General features: G+C 37.8%; 1 protein-coding gene across 1 annotated transcript in view; it reads right to left on the reverse strand.

The window, feature by feature from the left end:
* Window positions 1-16,183, reverse strand: part of LOC129749668 (uncharacterized) — a 666,246-nt gene that overhangs the window by 519,058 nt on the left and 131,005 nt on the right. The window lies entirely within an intron of this gene.

Consider the following 16,183-nt stretch of genomic DNA (forward strand, 5'->3'; position numbering starts at 1 on the left):
ACCTCAATATAGCTTAATCTAGGATAGTATTCTGAGCATTTGAGCATAAAATGGTAATGACGTCTTTTGACGCAAATTTTAACGGACCAACTCAAAAACAACTTAAGTTTTAGATAAAAGAAAAAAAACTTTGGATTTCAAACGGGTGCTGTGGCCGATCGAAATTTTTTTTTCATCAAAATTATACTGCAGAATATTCTACATACCTGAATCCATGTTTGTAACACAAATAATTAATTTTCCAATCAAAAATATCCGAACGCGATGATGTTGTTTGCTCCGCAATGTTAAAAGTTTTCAAAACAACCGAAAATTTGACAGATAACTTCCAGGTCACCGTATAGCAAAACAAAAGGCTAAAATGGCCAACTTACACTCGTTCAAGGTGCTTCAGCCTCTCACCAATACATTTGAATGATAAAATGCACATTTGCATGACATTTGACTTTTGTCCACTGTTCACCGCACTGTGGCGGGTGCCGACTTCTCAAACCGTATTTTGGCTAGCATCTAGGCGTATTGCATCTACTCGCCATTATTACGGAGCACACTTAGCTCTCATTCATCACAGCGTGACAAGCTCATATTAAGAGCAGCACAGAAAGAGCGCATTCAGGCGCAGCATATTAAGTTCACACTAAGAGCAGCACAGAAAGCAGCATTTAGCGCAGCACACGGCTCGCATTTGGCGCAGCATATACAGGTCGCAGTCAGGCGCAGCACACACGGATCGCATTCAGGCGCAACATATACAGCTCGAATTTGGCGCAGGACACACGACTCGCATTTGGCGTAGCACTAGCATACACAGCTCGCAGTCAGACGCAGCTTATACAGCTAAATGCGAGCCTCGCATTTGGCGCAGCCCACATAGCTCTCATTCAGACGCAGCATCTTGCAGCTCACGTTTATTCGCCATTTTTTCACAGAATAAAATTTCTGTTACTTGACACAATACATTTTAATATAGGATAATCTCATAATGAAAATTGTATTTAAATTATTAAAAATTAATTTCTCAATTAGCTTGGCCAAAAATAGGCTCCTGGAAGGATCGCCAAATGTGGAAACCACATAATGCCAAAGTGTAATACTTTTTTTTCCAGGAATTTACCACTTAGGGCATTCTTCCCTAGTGGAATACTACCGCCCCATCGATGCTTAAATACTGGCGAGGCCTGTTGTAGCAGCGATGCCTAACATCGATGGTGAACTCCAGCGATAGACAGCATCCATATGAACGCAGGTGCAAATTGAACGTATGCTATATTCACACTCCTTTAATCGTGTTGAGCTCGACCCACACAATATTTATATTGCTTTTGTTATCCTATACCAACACTGTTGGTAAAATATTTTTCAGACAATCACCAACTTTTTTATAATAAATATTTTTATAACGCAGTTACCAGTCTTGCTTCTGAAGTTGGTCTATTTTCTACCATTGTGGTGGACCCAAAACTTTCCTTAAAACCAATTTCCAAACAAGTTAATAAAAGTGATGACGGCAAGCCAAATGCAGTAACGGTCTGTTACACATACGCTCGATGATGATACACGCGCCCGTTTTACTTCCAGTGACGCTGTAGGATCGAAGCACATTGTTTTAATCTGATTTATTTAAATTCCATTTTTCCAGCTTTTGAAAAAACTCCTTCCCTTCTGATGCTCCAGTCCTTATACATTTTGGAATTCCTAGTAGTTTGGGCGTTTTGTGGCCACTCACAACGATCAACACGCTTTACATGGTTATCGGTCCTTTTTTGGAATCTCAGTGACACACAAGATAGTCAGCAGGATTAAATTCGACCTAATTTTGTTTTGTAATCAAAGACCTGTTGTTTATCCTGGCCCGTCGAATGCTTGAAACACTTAGGTTTACTTTGTCCGTTTTCAACCACAATAATTGCGCTGTAGCTGAAATGATTCTCATCGCTTTATTGGAACTATTAAACCGCTGTTCTATACAAAGTTGATGTTCAATATGGATATAGGATACGTTGTTTATTAGCGGATTCCGGATATTTTTGCGAAACTCTGAGTCATCTACTGAAAATTCGTTGTTGCAGTTTTCCACGATGGTTTCCATATCTTGAGATACATTTCAGCCTGAATAGATAGATTATTTTTTTTTTTCATTACTGTAATTTTTTTTCTTCTTACTAGGTAGATTTATTAAAATTAAACTAACATAAAACTCGAAAAAGAAAATTATGTACCAGAATTCGAACTTCTGAACCGTTTGCATGTATAATGTCAAAAATATCATTCAATTTAGATGCCAGATTCTGATATTCCTGAACACCTATATCGCTTGTCCGGTTCTTGTTCTTTTTTGCACTTAGCCACATATTATGTAGTATTTTTTTATCTACCTGTAGATCTCCTGCTTCGATTCTATGACGGTGTAATCTGCCCAAGATTCTGCTAGCAAATACACCACTTCCCAAAACGGTTTTCTTGCCAAAGTTCTTGATTCTTTGCGAACTAGTCCACTATGATTGTATTCCAGAACTTGCAGGACTTCACGGCCTGACGGAAGAAATGCTCTTTGGAACCCCTTTTTTGGCAGGGCCGATCAATGTTAGCTTGTTTGCATTCAAGTTGTTTATAGTAAAATTTGAATGGTTCATTTTTGAAATAGAAAATAGTTGCAAAATCTTTGCTTATATTTGACTAAATATCCTGTGTTATATATCAGATGAAAGCTATTAAATCAAGCTTTCTTTTCAATATAAATTCAAGAAACAAATATTTTTTTCTAATTTATTGTAGATATCAAAGCAAAAACTTGTAGCGTTTTTTTCTTTACAAGGTGATAAATTATGATTAAAAAAAACTGTTTTACATTAAGCATATAACAAAGAATTGATCAAATAAGCTCAAATAATTCAAAGTACTAAGAAATGTGTAAGGAATTACCCATATAAGCCGGCTTCTGCGAAAAAAAACGTGAAAAGTGAACTAAATAGTCTGTTATACAGAATCGACCAAATCTAAATGGTGTTGCATACATTCAGGGGTAAAAATTTTGCGATTCGCCGAAAATTTCGATACTCTACCATAGGGATTCCAAGGTAAACTGTATAATATTCTGTAATTTACTTCAAGGATTTTATTTCTACATTTGTATATGGCCCTTTGCTTTTTTTATTGATTACACTAATTTTCAAAATTTTGGAAAAATCAAGATCTTGATTGTCCGACCAATATTTATAATGTCTAATCGCTGAATCCAAAAATGAAATTCAAATAAGGCTGGAACAAATATCAAAAAGTACTTGTACTTAGAATCAAATATCTCAAACTGCATAACATTAATTTGAAATCTTTTCTTTGCATATTGAAGGTGAATAAATTTGCTATCGATCATCTGAACTTCATTTTTGCGTATGATCAACGGTGTTGTTGATATTAGTGAATTTATGATAGAATAAAAGATAAAAATTGCATTTTTTCGGAGAAAATTTTGTTTCATCGACAGTTTTAGACTTGATGGTGAAATTTTGTATGATTTTCTATGGGCCTTGAATTTTGATTCAAATCAAAGATTTCAAGTGGTTATTTATCAAAATCGGTTGAAAATTGAGTTTACGGATACCTTTTTGTAACAGGAATATTTTGAATTACAGGGCTAGAAGCGACCATGCGGTAAAAAAGTAGGGCAAAATAGTTACTTTGAAGTGAAATTAGGGTAAAAATAGTGACCAGATCAGGACGAAAACAAACTAAAAAATGACTTAAAAAAAAATATAACGCTTTAACGACAATTCTGACAATTTGACACGGTTTTTAAAAAGGCTCTTAGGCCTCACTTGTAGAAAAGTTATATATTGGACAAAAAAGGAACATTTTAAATGAGCTAAGATAATTTAAGAATAGCGACCGCAGAATCCTAAAGTTTTAAGGAAACAATGGGAGGAAACCAAAAGGTGGTACCCGAAGAACTAGGACCCGACTAGAACTTCGAGTTTATCCATTTTCTTCGAAAAACAAAACCCATATATCCAAAGAATTTTTTCAATGTCACTAAAACAGTTGAAAAAACCTAAAATTGTATTGAAAAAAATTAACAATTCGAAATAAATTTAGAGAAACCAAAAATTTTGAACAAAATTGTTATATGTGAGAAATCTACAAATGCAAATGAAAATACCAGCACATTTTAAACGAAAAGTTTAAAGAAATTACTTAAAATTGAGTTAAAATTTATTTTTACAGAAATTTCATTTAATGAAAGAGTAATTTTATAAGTAGTGTTAAACGACTGGTATTCTTTGGTTCTTTATTTTCTAATTGGCATTTCAGTCTTTAGGAAGCCAATTACAGAGTTTTACAATTTGCCCGACGTTTCGGCCTTTGATCTTGGCCTTCTTCAAGGGATAATTTGCATTATACTGTATGTGTTCCTGAGTTTAATGATTTTTGTACATACAATATCCAACAGTTTTTATTCGATTACTATCTCTGCGATCAAAAAAAATCATTAAAACAGGTCTGACAGAAATTCTTTGTCTTATGACTCAAAATAATAACACAAAAAAGGCTAACAAATTTTAAGAGACTAATTTTTAAGGTAGAATATAATTTTTCAAATTTAAAACTAACTCGAAGAGAATTTACCTACAAAAATGGAACATTTCCAAAGAGATTCACTGCAGACTTTCCTGCATGATTCACATGTCGTTCATTAGAAAGATTTACTAGATGGATGTGAAGTCAAAAAAGATAGGAATTAAAAAAAAAATATTCAAAAATGATTTAAAACGACAATTTTTTCAAAAAATTAACCGATCCAAGAAACATCTCATAAAATTCTTGGAATAGTGTAGGAAATAAATATCAGTAAACTTGGTAATTGGTATAACTGAAAGTTATCGAAAATTTCCAATAGGTTTCGAAATCTAAATTGATATCTGTGTATATCTAAAAATCTTACAAATGGTTCGAAAATGCCTAGAAATAAGGGAACTTAGAAATGAAATATCGGATATTTTCGATTCAATCGAGTCACTTTTCACAAGTTTACCTTCCATTCAACACAACCAATAGCATTAATAGCATGGAATGTTTCCTGCCATGTGATTAAGTGCACTGTACAGATCTTGATTGATTTTTTTTTAAAATTAAGTTGAAAATTATATTTTAACAAATTCAAGCTTTAAAAGTCATAACACTCCAAATCTTGGTTAAACATACTGTAAAAGTATCTCCTTAGGAAATATTTAATGTATTAAATTTATAAATCTTTTTTTTTCTTGACACGAATGCCAAAACGTTGGTAAAGTGTCACAAATATACAAAAAAAATACATATTTTTTTAGGCGAAAAACTATTTTTGTTTAAATTTAAATTTCTATCTAAATAATGTTTAAGTGTAAGCAATATATCAAAGCAAAACAAAACAATGGCCCTTATTCTGCGCCGCGCGTGACGTGAGGATTGGCGAGTCACTTCGGAGTCACGTGAGTACCGTCACCTTATTCCCGGAGTCGATATAGGTGAGGTGACAGCATGTGACAGTCGTGAGAGTATGGTTCATTTACAGTGAGTGACTTCAGTGAACCCCAAAATGGCCGAACTGTCAAACGCGAATTTGCTTGGTTTTTTTTCGCTTCGAAGAAAGATTTAGTTTGTAGAAAACGGAATTTGTTAATTTTCATGGACAAATTTGTGGAAAAAGAAGCGTTCTCTAGTAACAAAAAGTTGACTAGAGTTGCCGGTCGGAAATTAAGTCACCCGTTGGTGTGGAAAAAGAAGGTGAAGGAAATACAGCTGGTATGTCGAGTCTTCCTGAAAACAACACCTTCAGTTCCGGTAACAACCATTTCTTCAAAAACCTGGCTAAAGCTGACTGTCAACGAGAATGGAAAAGTTACAGAACAAATGTAAGTACATGCAGTGCAGAACTTTAAAAAATTTCTACAGTTTCCGAATTTTCTTCTAGTTCCATCTTCAATACCGGATGAAAATGATGCCCACGTTGATGATTGCTTCCCTCATCGTTTGCGCCAATACATCGGAAGGCGGAGGCCATTCACCGAAGACTCTGAAGAAAAATGCCAACAAAATTGCCCTCTTATAAAAGCATACCTTCAGAGATGATAATTAATTCTTTTTACTCAAAAAATGGCATGAACATGAAAGTAAGAAAAAATACTGGCTAACCGATTGCAGAATCAGGATTTGAAATCCAAAATAAAGAATAAAAAGTAAAAAATAAAATTGAACGAGTTGTGAAGAATAAGTATTCCTAAATTTAAATGTTTCTTATTAAACTAAAATTCTAAATTCAATTATTGTTCGAAAACATTTCTTCATTTTTTTCGATTCACTGTTTCAGTTATATTATTTTATTTAGGCATTTCAGACAACATTTTTGCTTCGTCGCTAACCGAAAATCAGCTTACATATTTCTCTTCGATCACCACGATGAAAAGTTCACGTTTAAGTATCAATTTTAACAAAACAAATTCAGGTTTATCGCATTTTATTAACATTTGGATCCAATTTTTTTGTAAATTTTCCACTTCGTCTCTACCTGAAAAGGAGCAGAAAATTTTCATGCAACATGATGGAAAAAAAAAATTGATTGAATTTCAACAACAAACAATTCTGCATTACAGTAATTTTTGTAATTTCCCATTTTATTTTTATCTCGTCACCACCTGAAAAGGTACCGACAATTCTCACCCACGGTGACTACGAGAATAGGGTAAGAATTCACAAAGTTCATCCGAAGTGACGTTCGTCACCTAAACCGACTACTGGAATAGAGTGACTTGGGTGACTCGACTATCATCACGTCACGCGCGGCGCAGAATAAGGGCCAATAATCTTTTTTGCTGAATCTGAGCCATTCTCCCAATTTGGGTCGTGTGAATTCCCACAGGACTCGAAAGGAAAAAAAAGGAACCCGTCAAATAAATAATAAACGAATAAACTAATAATAAACTAATGAAGACATACCGCGTGTCTTGAAAATATATAATGTTTTTAATTATGAGTAGAAAATGTTAGAAAATAGGCTCAGTTGTAAGAAAATTATTAAGAAAATAGTGACTTTAGTGACCAAATTTCAAAAAAAGTAACTTATGAGTGACCAGCCTGAAAAAAGTAACAAAGTTACTAAAAAGTGACCATCTTCTAGCCCTGAATTTAAAAAACCGAAGTGTACTAATCTGAGTATATGAAAAATTTGACAAGACAAATTTCATTTGCTCCGAGCTAAAATTGCTTACCTATTAGTTCACCAAAAGATCACATGCCACATGGTTTTCCATTAGTAAGTTTTGTATTCATTAGTTTTTGCTTGTTATGAATATTTTTTTAATGCCTCAATTAAGACAAATATTTCACATGAGGCATCGCTATTGGACTACGAAAAAGTTAATGCGACTCAAAGATTAAATTATGGCCGCAAATTGTCGTCCAACACACAGTGAGCACATTCTACGCATTGCGTTTTCAAGATTTCAAATTAATGTTATGCAGTCCGAGATATTTGAATCTAGATAGAAGTCCTTTTTTCCAAAATTTCATACTTGAAGTAGATATAAATTAAAAACTGTTCTTCTGAGATATCTTTTAATTTTATTTTCGCATCAGCACTCGATTTCACATAAAAAGTGATATTCTGTTTACTTAGTTAAAAAATTCTGTAAACTAGTGTTAAAAGAAAAAACGTAAAGATGTTGCATACATTTAGGGGTAAAAAATACTACACAAAATTCTACAAGCAGAAATCATATAAAAACAATGTTTGGATGGATGAAATTTACAATCGCGTGTTGTAAAACAATCATATTCCAACATATGGAAACGAGATTTAAACGGTGAATCTGTTATATGCATTCTGATGCATTTTAACCCAGACTGGTAGATAACTGAATTAAAAAAATATTTATTTTGAAAAAAATTTGGAGATTATCCGAAAAATTTTTGTACACCAACAGTGTTGGTGAAGGATGATAAAAGCAATACAAAGTTTGTAGGATATCATTAAGCCTATCCGTCATACTGGGTAAAGTTTTTTACGGCATCGAAAAGTGTAAAAACTTGTACATCTATTGCTCGATTTTTTATTTAATTTTTTTAATTTAAATTTTAAAAAACTATCTCACGATGTGAGAAACTATGTCATCATCATTTTTTTTATCATTAAATGAAAACTTCATTACATTATATTAAAATAAAAATTGAATAAGTGTTGTGATATTCAAATGTTACATCTAACCCTGCTGTAGCATGATGCCTAGTTTGACGATATTTCAACTTATATAAAAGGTAGATATTGTACACGATTTCGTCGAGGTCATAACTTAAAATTTCTGACGTGTTTTAGAACGAAGAAATAAAATAAAATCTTAGAGTTTCACTGGTTTACTTTAGTCATTTTTTACATATAAAATCATCGCTTATTAAAAATTTGTTTTATAATTGATGTTATAGAATTCGTTGCTCTGACTCTTTTTTATGTAATCCTCCCTGTTTAGAAATTTTAAACCTTCGTATTGGAAAATTTTATTCATTCAACATGCCAGCATCATCTGTTCAGGTGTGCTGCTTTCAAGTAGGTAATATTGCAACCGTCTCAAGTATCGAGCTCGAATCGATTTGAAAGAAGTGTGTGTCTGCGTCCATGGGGCGAACATAAATCCTAGCTCAACCGAGAAACATGAAGAATCGTCTCGACATGTACAGCATCACCGAGTACAAATCGAGAAAGCACCTCAGTTTCGCAGTTTCCCTTCCATTGAAGGTTCGCTCACGTCGACGGGCGAAGAAAACTGGACGGCTCCCATTCACAGTTGGTGAAAAATCTGCTCAGGCAAGTGTTTATAAATATTTATCGGCTGCTCGCCGCTCTGCAAGAAATCACGTCGGAAAAATAGGATTTACAACCAATCTTTTAGTGTCTCGCTTCAGGCGCCAATTTTCGTTCACTCCGATGGAATCGCGATCTCGTAGCCATTGCAGGTGCAAATGTTTCTCTCGTTTTCGCCAAGATTTGTTATCCATTCGATGTAGGAAGGACCATATGCCAACTGAAGGAAGTATCCGGATCCCTAATACACGTTTGTGGAAAATCCTCAGCATCCGATAGATTTTTGCTCTTCATCTTTTCCTCCTTTTGAAGAATGAGGATGAATAAAACAGATTTGTTTGTTTGCTTACCGGAACTCTCGGCTTCAAGATTCCGTGTGGTTTTCTCGTTTTCGCTACTTTGGATATGTTTTCCATCCAAACCGGGTGATATGTAAATGTTGCACTTGATTTTGATTTAATTTCATGATCATTTGCCGAACGGAAATGCCACACCTGATGCTGTCTGTCTCCCTGGGCCCTCGCTTATAGTAGCACATAATATATTCACGCATCGTTCACGGAAGAAGATTTATTGAAGCTGCATAGACCGTAAATCGGCATCGATTACGCTTTCGATTGGCGGTTTGCAGTCGGCGCTTTACCTTTTGAAATGCCAGAATGTCTCATTCTCGTTAGGAAAGTATCCATTGTGCGCTCAAGAATAATAGTAGTTAGAACACCTAGATGGCAGTGGTTTATGACACTGACATCTTTTCACTGATATACGAGCCGGAGTAGGCGTCGAAATAAGAACACACATTGTTGGTGGACGTAAATTGAAAATCTCCTTCTACAAATAACAAAAAACACGAATAAAAGCACAAACTGTTACAGTAAAGGGTGATACGGTCAAAGTTTGGTCAATATCAACTTGACGTATTTCTTACAATTTTGCATTTAAAAAACCTGAACACCCCTCATTTTGAAGGTGTGTGTGTGTGTAGAATGTTGCTCCTATTTTGATTTTGGAATTCACTCTTCAGTTGTCAAAATGCCGTCCAAGGAAGAAGAGCAGCGTATCAAAATTTTGCTAGCGCATCGCGAAAATCCGAGCTACTCGCACGCAAAGCTGGCAAAATCGCTAAAAGTTGCCAAATCAACCGTTACAAATGTAATTAAAGTGTTTGGGAAACGTTCGTCGACAGCCAGGAAGTCTGGATCGGGGGGAAATCGAAAACCGGAAGCCGCTGAGACGACAAAGAGAGTTGCCGGTAGTTTCAAGCGAAACCCTAACCTCTCTCTCCGAGATGCCGCAAATAAGCTGGGTGTATCGTCTACAACCGTGCATTTAGCCTAAAAACGAGCCGGACTATCGACTTACAAGAAGGTAGTGACTCCAAATCGCGATGATAAACAAAATACGACGGCCAAAGCGCGATCCCGGAGGCTGTACACGACGATGCTGACAAAGTTTGACTGCATGATAATGGACGACGAAACCTACGTCAAAGCCGACTACAAGCAGCTTCCGGGACAGGAGTTTTATACGGCTAAAGGAAGGGGGAAGGTAGCAGATATTTTCAAGCACGAAGAAATATCTGGTTTGGCAAGCCATCTGTACCTGTGGCTTGAAAAGCAGCATTTTCATAGCTTCTGGGACTGTCAACTAAGAAATTTACGTGAAAGAGTGTTTGCATAAACGTCTGCTGCCTTTCCTTAAGAAACACGGTTGTTCCGTACTGTTTTGGCCGGATTTTGCATCTTGCCATTACGGTAAAAAGGCCATGGAGTGGTACGCCGCCAACAACGTGCAGGTGGTTCCCAAGGACAAGAACCCTCCCAACACGCCAGAGCTTCGCCCAATTGAGAAATACTGGGCTATTGTCAAGCGGAACCTAAAGAAGACCAAAAAAACTGCTAAGGACGAGCAGCAGTTCAAGGCAAACTGGCTTTCTGTGGCGAAGAAGGTGGACAAGGTGGCTGTACAAAATCTGATGGCAGGGGTTGAGCGTAAGGCCCGGCAATTCGGATTTGAAAAAGCGGAAGCCTAACTGAATATTTTCCTAAATTTTATACTATTTAAACTTGAAAAAGAAATTTAATTAGATTTTTTAAATAAACGATTTCACCGATTTACACGCGTTTTCCCTTGATCAAATTTTGAACGGTGGTACGGTTTATCACCAACGTTTCTGTTTATACTCCGTAGAGTTTACAAACTTGTATACTCCGTTGAGATATTTTGCATTGTTTTATACTCAGTATAGTTTACAATTCTATTTTTGTTTCTTCGTGTATTACATTGTTCGTTGTATGAGTTCAATTTAACGTCCATGGACTAACAAAACTTCCTTAACCTAGTTGGAGGCGGCGGCCTAGCAACGCTAGGCTAAACGACCGCCCCCAATGCAAACTATAAAGAAGAAAAAAAATGTTTCTGAGCATTTTAGCATAAATATATTTTTTGTGGAAACGTCATACTTTTATGAAAACTTATTTGTAAAATTTGATTGTTACTCTAATACAAGGAGCAGGATTTTCGGTGCCTATGTTGATATGAACTCAAATCATTTGTGAGATTATGTCAATCACCTCTAGTTTTGTTGATGTGGCGTTCAGAAGATTTGAATACCATCAATCATTGATTGCTTATGAACCAATAATCCTGAAAAAAATACTGAATCTGTTTATCATTCTCCATTCAATCATGAAATCCTATTTTGCCTAGATATTTTTATTTTAGAGATTCATCGATCTTAAAAGCAAAATTCTATTCAAGAAATTTGAAAAGATACCAGATACCATTACAAATACTTCTGACAGTTTTTTTCAAGACTACAGAACAATTTGACTTTTGCTTTGAAAATATCTAAAATTCAATTCAATTTAAACTTTTTTCAAAATTCGTCAAAATTCTAAAATTTTGCAGAACAGAGAAATGTAAGCAAAAAAAACTGTTAGTTATAACTTTTTCCGCAATTTATTCATCCATCATTGCATATATGGATGCAGAACTCCCAAATTAACCAAAATAGGCTCTTTAAAAACATAAGCAACGAACAACGAACAACAAATTTCGGATGGAAATCGGCAAAGACCCACGCGACGAAAAGGGACTAGCGATTGAAAACTTGGAACATGGAACTGCCGATCTCTAAATTTTGTGGGCAGTACCCACGTGCTCTCCAACGAATTGAAGAGCCGCAAATTCGACATCGTAGCGCTGCAGGAGGTATGCTGGAAGGGCTCCATGGTACGAATGAATCCAGATGGTCGTGCCATCTACCAGAGCTGCGGCAACACACACGAGCTTGGAACAGCTTTTATAGTGATGGGAAAGGTGCAAAAGCGCGTGATCGGGTGGTGGCCGATCAACTCACGAATGTGCCGGTTGAAAATCAAGGGCCGGTTCTTCAACATCAGCATCATCAACGTGCACAGCTCTCACCTCGGAAGTACCGGTGACGACAAAGACGAATTTTACGCGTAGCTGGAGCGTGAATACGACCGTTGCCCAAAACATGATATCAAGATCGTCATCGGGAATTTCAATGCTCAGGTCGGCCAGGAGGAGGAATTCAAACCGACAATTGGAAGTGCAGTGCGCACCAGCTGACCAACGAAAACGGCCTCAGACTTATTGATTTCACCGCTTCCAAACGAATGGCCGTACGTAGTACCTTTTTCCAGCACCGCCTTCCACACAAGTACACCTGAAGATCACCGTATCAAACGCAATCACAGATCGATCACGTTTTGATTGACAGCCGGCACTTATCGGACATCATCGACGTCAGATCCTGTCGAGGCGCCAACATCGAGTCAGACCACTATCTGGTGATAGTGAAGATGCGCCCAAATCTCTCCGTAGTGAACAACACACGAAACCGGCGCCCGCCTCGATTAAATATCGCACGACTGAAGCAACCTGAGATCGCGGCAGACTACGCGCAATCGGTCGAAGCAGCGCTGCCGGCAGAGGGCGAGCTTGACGAAGCCCCTCTCGAGGACTGTTGAGATATGTTATGTTATGTGGAGCGAACTCGACGGAACGACTGGTTCGACGAGGAGTTTAGGAGGGTGGTGGACGAAGAGAATGCCGCGCGGGTGGCAGTAGTGCAAAGAGGCACCCGTCGAAATGTGGAAAATCACCGACAGCGGAAGAGATAGCGAGTCCGAATTTTCCAGGAGAAAAAGCGCCGCCTGGAGGAGGAGGAGCTCGAGGAGCTGGAGCAGCTGCATCGTTCCCAAGAAACACGAAAGTTCTATCAGAAACTCAACGCATCCCGCAAAGGCTTCGTGCCGCAAACCGAAATGTGCCGAGATAAGGACGGAGGCATCCTGACGGACAATCGTGAGGTGATCAAAAGGTGGAAGCAGCACTTCGATGAACATCTGAACGGCGCACATGCAGGAGATCAAGACGGTGGGGTACATCGCCGGCGTAACCAACGACGTAGAGGAGCCACTCCCAACGATGAGTGAGGTTAACCCTCCAAAGCCGTTCGGGTCAATATGACCCGAAGCGCACATTTCAAACATCTTTATCATCATTCCAATATACTGATGAACTGGTAGTTTTGACAGACCAAGTATGTTCTATGAAAATAATGATCAAATTAACGTCAAAAAACTAAAATTTGAGTTTTTAAAATCGGTTCATTGAGAAATGAAATACAGCTAAGCAAAGCAAAAACTAGATGTCGTTTTTTTTAAGTATGACTTTTTTCTACCGGAAAATCTGTCATAGCGGTAAAAACTTTCATTGGACCCCAACATATTTCTACATTGTCGGATAGATGGATTCTTGACAATTTCAAACATCAATGAAATAGTTAAATTCAGAAAAGCTGTCAGAAGTTATGAGTATTTTAAAAATAAAATTGATTTTTCGGACTTTTAACTTTCTGAACCAGTTTCTGAAATCCTGGTAATACATATCGACTTTATTTTGGAATCATGAGTAATTAGAATAAATTACCTACACAATGAATATAATATCATCAAAATCGGTTAACATTTACAGCCAGGAGAACGAAATCAAATTACAACGCATATTTCCCCGAAACGGATATTTAGCGAACGGCTTTGGAAGGTTAAGGAAGCCATTCGCCAGCTGAATAGAAACAAGTCGGCTGGGAAGGATGGCATCGCAGCTGAACTCATCAAAATGGACCCGGACAAGTTGGCTGATTACCTACACCGGTTGATAGTCCGGATCTGGGACATAGTACAGGTACCGGAGGAGTGGAAGGAGGGGGTAATATGCCCCATCTACAAGAAAGGCGAAAAATTGGACTGTGAAAACTACCGAGCGATCACTGTCCTCAATGCCGCCTACAAAGTGTTGTCCCGAGTCCTACTCCGCCGCCTAACGCCACAAGCAAACAGATTCGTGGGAAGTCATCAGGCCGGCTTTATGGAGGGACGGTCTACGACGGACCAGATATTCACATTACGGCAAATCCTCCAAAAATGCCGTGAACACCAAGTCCCTACGCACCATCTATTCATCGACTTCAAAGCCGCATACGACACGATCGACCGTAACGAGCTATGGAAAATCATGGACGAGAACGGCTTTTCCGGGAAGCTGATCAGACTGATCAAGGCGACGATGGATGGAACGCAGTGCTGTGTGCGGATCTCGGGTGAATTGACGAGTTCATTCGAAACGCGCAGGGGGCTTCGACAAGGTGATGGTCTATCCTGCATGATGTTCAACGTGGCGCTAGAAGGTGTTATTCGACGAGCGGTGGGCGAAATGCGGGGCACGATTTTCAACAGATCCAGTCAACTTATCTGCTTTGCCGATGACATTGATATAGTCGGCAGCATATCTGGAGCGGTGGAGGAGATCTACCGCAAACTGAAACGCGAAGCAGGAAGGATTGGGTTGATGATTAATACGTCCAAGACGAAGTACATGCTGGCCTGCGGATCCGAGTCCGACCGAACCCGCTTGTCCAGTAATAACAAGGTCACGATCGACGGCGACGAGTTGGAGATAGTCGAAAACTTTGTCTATCTCGGCTCACTGGTGACCGCAGACAATTACACAAGCCGTGAGATCCGGAGGCGAATTATCAGCGGAAGTCGTGCCTACTATGGACTCCACAAGCAACTGCGATCGAGAAGACTTAGCCCTCGCACAAAGTGTAACCTGTATATGACACTCATTAGACCGGTTGTTCTCTACGAGCACGAGACATGGATATTGCTCGAGGAGGACCTGCGTACACTCGGAGTATTCGAGCGACGAGTGTTAAGAACCATCTTTGGCGGCGTACAGGAGAACGGAGTGTGGAGACGAAGGATGAATCACGAGCTCGCGCGACTCTACGGTGAACTCAGTATCCAGAAGGTGGTGAAAGCTGGCCGGATACGCTGGGCGGGACATGTTGCGAGAATGCCGGACGACTGTCCTGCAAAACAGGTGTTCGCTACGAATCCGGTAGGAACAAGACGAGCGGGGGCGCAACGAGCGAGGTGGTTAGACCAAGTGGAGCGTGATCTGGCGAACGTGGGTTGCCCAAGGAATTGGAGAACGGTTGCCATGGACCGAGTGAATTTTAGGAATTATGTTCGTCAAGTTATGTCGTGAGACGGAATACTATGTAAATAATAGGCTCTTTAGTTCTTTGCACTTCGGAAAAATGTGTATTTTGTTACCTTGTGTAATTTACTAAAACCCTTTCGAATGTGCAGTTGAGCATTTAGAGATACAAGAAACAAAAAAAATAGAAATATCTCAAAAAAAATCAAAAATTTCATTTTTTGAGTTATTGCACTTTGTTTGAAAAATCTGACAAAATGTGACTTGATGATCTTTTTTTTTATCACTTTAAAATGTTTCTCACACGGAAAAATCAAAATAAAATATTTATTCGAATATGTTAATCGTAAGAGTATAAAATGAACGACTTAATGTCATACTTTCAAAGCAATTGTAAACTCTCAAATTTTTTAAGAAAAAGTTTTCCAAAATGTATGTTAAGGGTTCGCTTGATCCCTCGAGTCTAAAAAGACATATTTTTCTTCTGAATAATTGCTTAGCTCGAAATTATTAATATTTATCCAATGACTAATATTTATTCAATAATTTCCTGATAAAAAGGACTCAAAAAGTGCAAAAATTGAGAATTGCGCCTTTAAGTATGCAATGAAATTGGGGTAGTACACAAACTTTCAATATTCCTTTTGTGTGACACTTATAAATTTTGAACTTTAACTTTAGGTTTTGCATGATTTTCACCAAAGCTTAGGGCATCCCTATTAAAGGATCAAATCCCCTTCAAACGCTTCTAGTTCATTTACGGATATATCGATCTTACTTTTGGAGCATATATACTTTAAATTACACGATATCAGAAAA

The sequence above is a fragment of the Uranotaenia lowii genome, chromosome 2, assembly GCF_029784155.1.
Source record: "Uranotaenia lowii strain MFRU-FL chromosome 2, ASM2978415v1, whole genome shotgun sequence".
NCBI lineage: Eukaryota > Metazoa > Arthropoda > Insecta > Diptera > Culicidae > Uranotaenia > Uranotaenia lowii.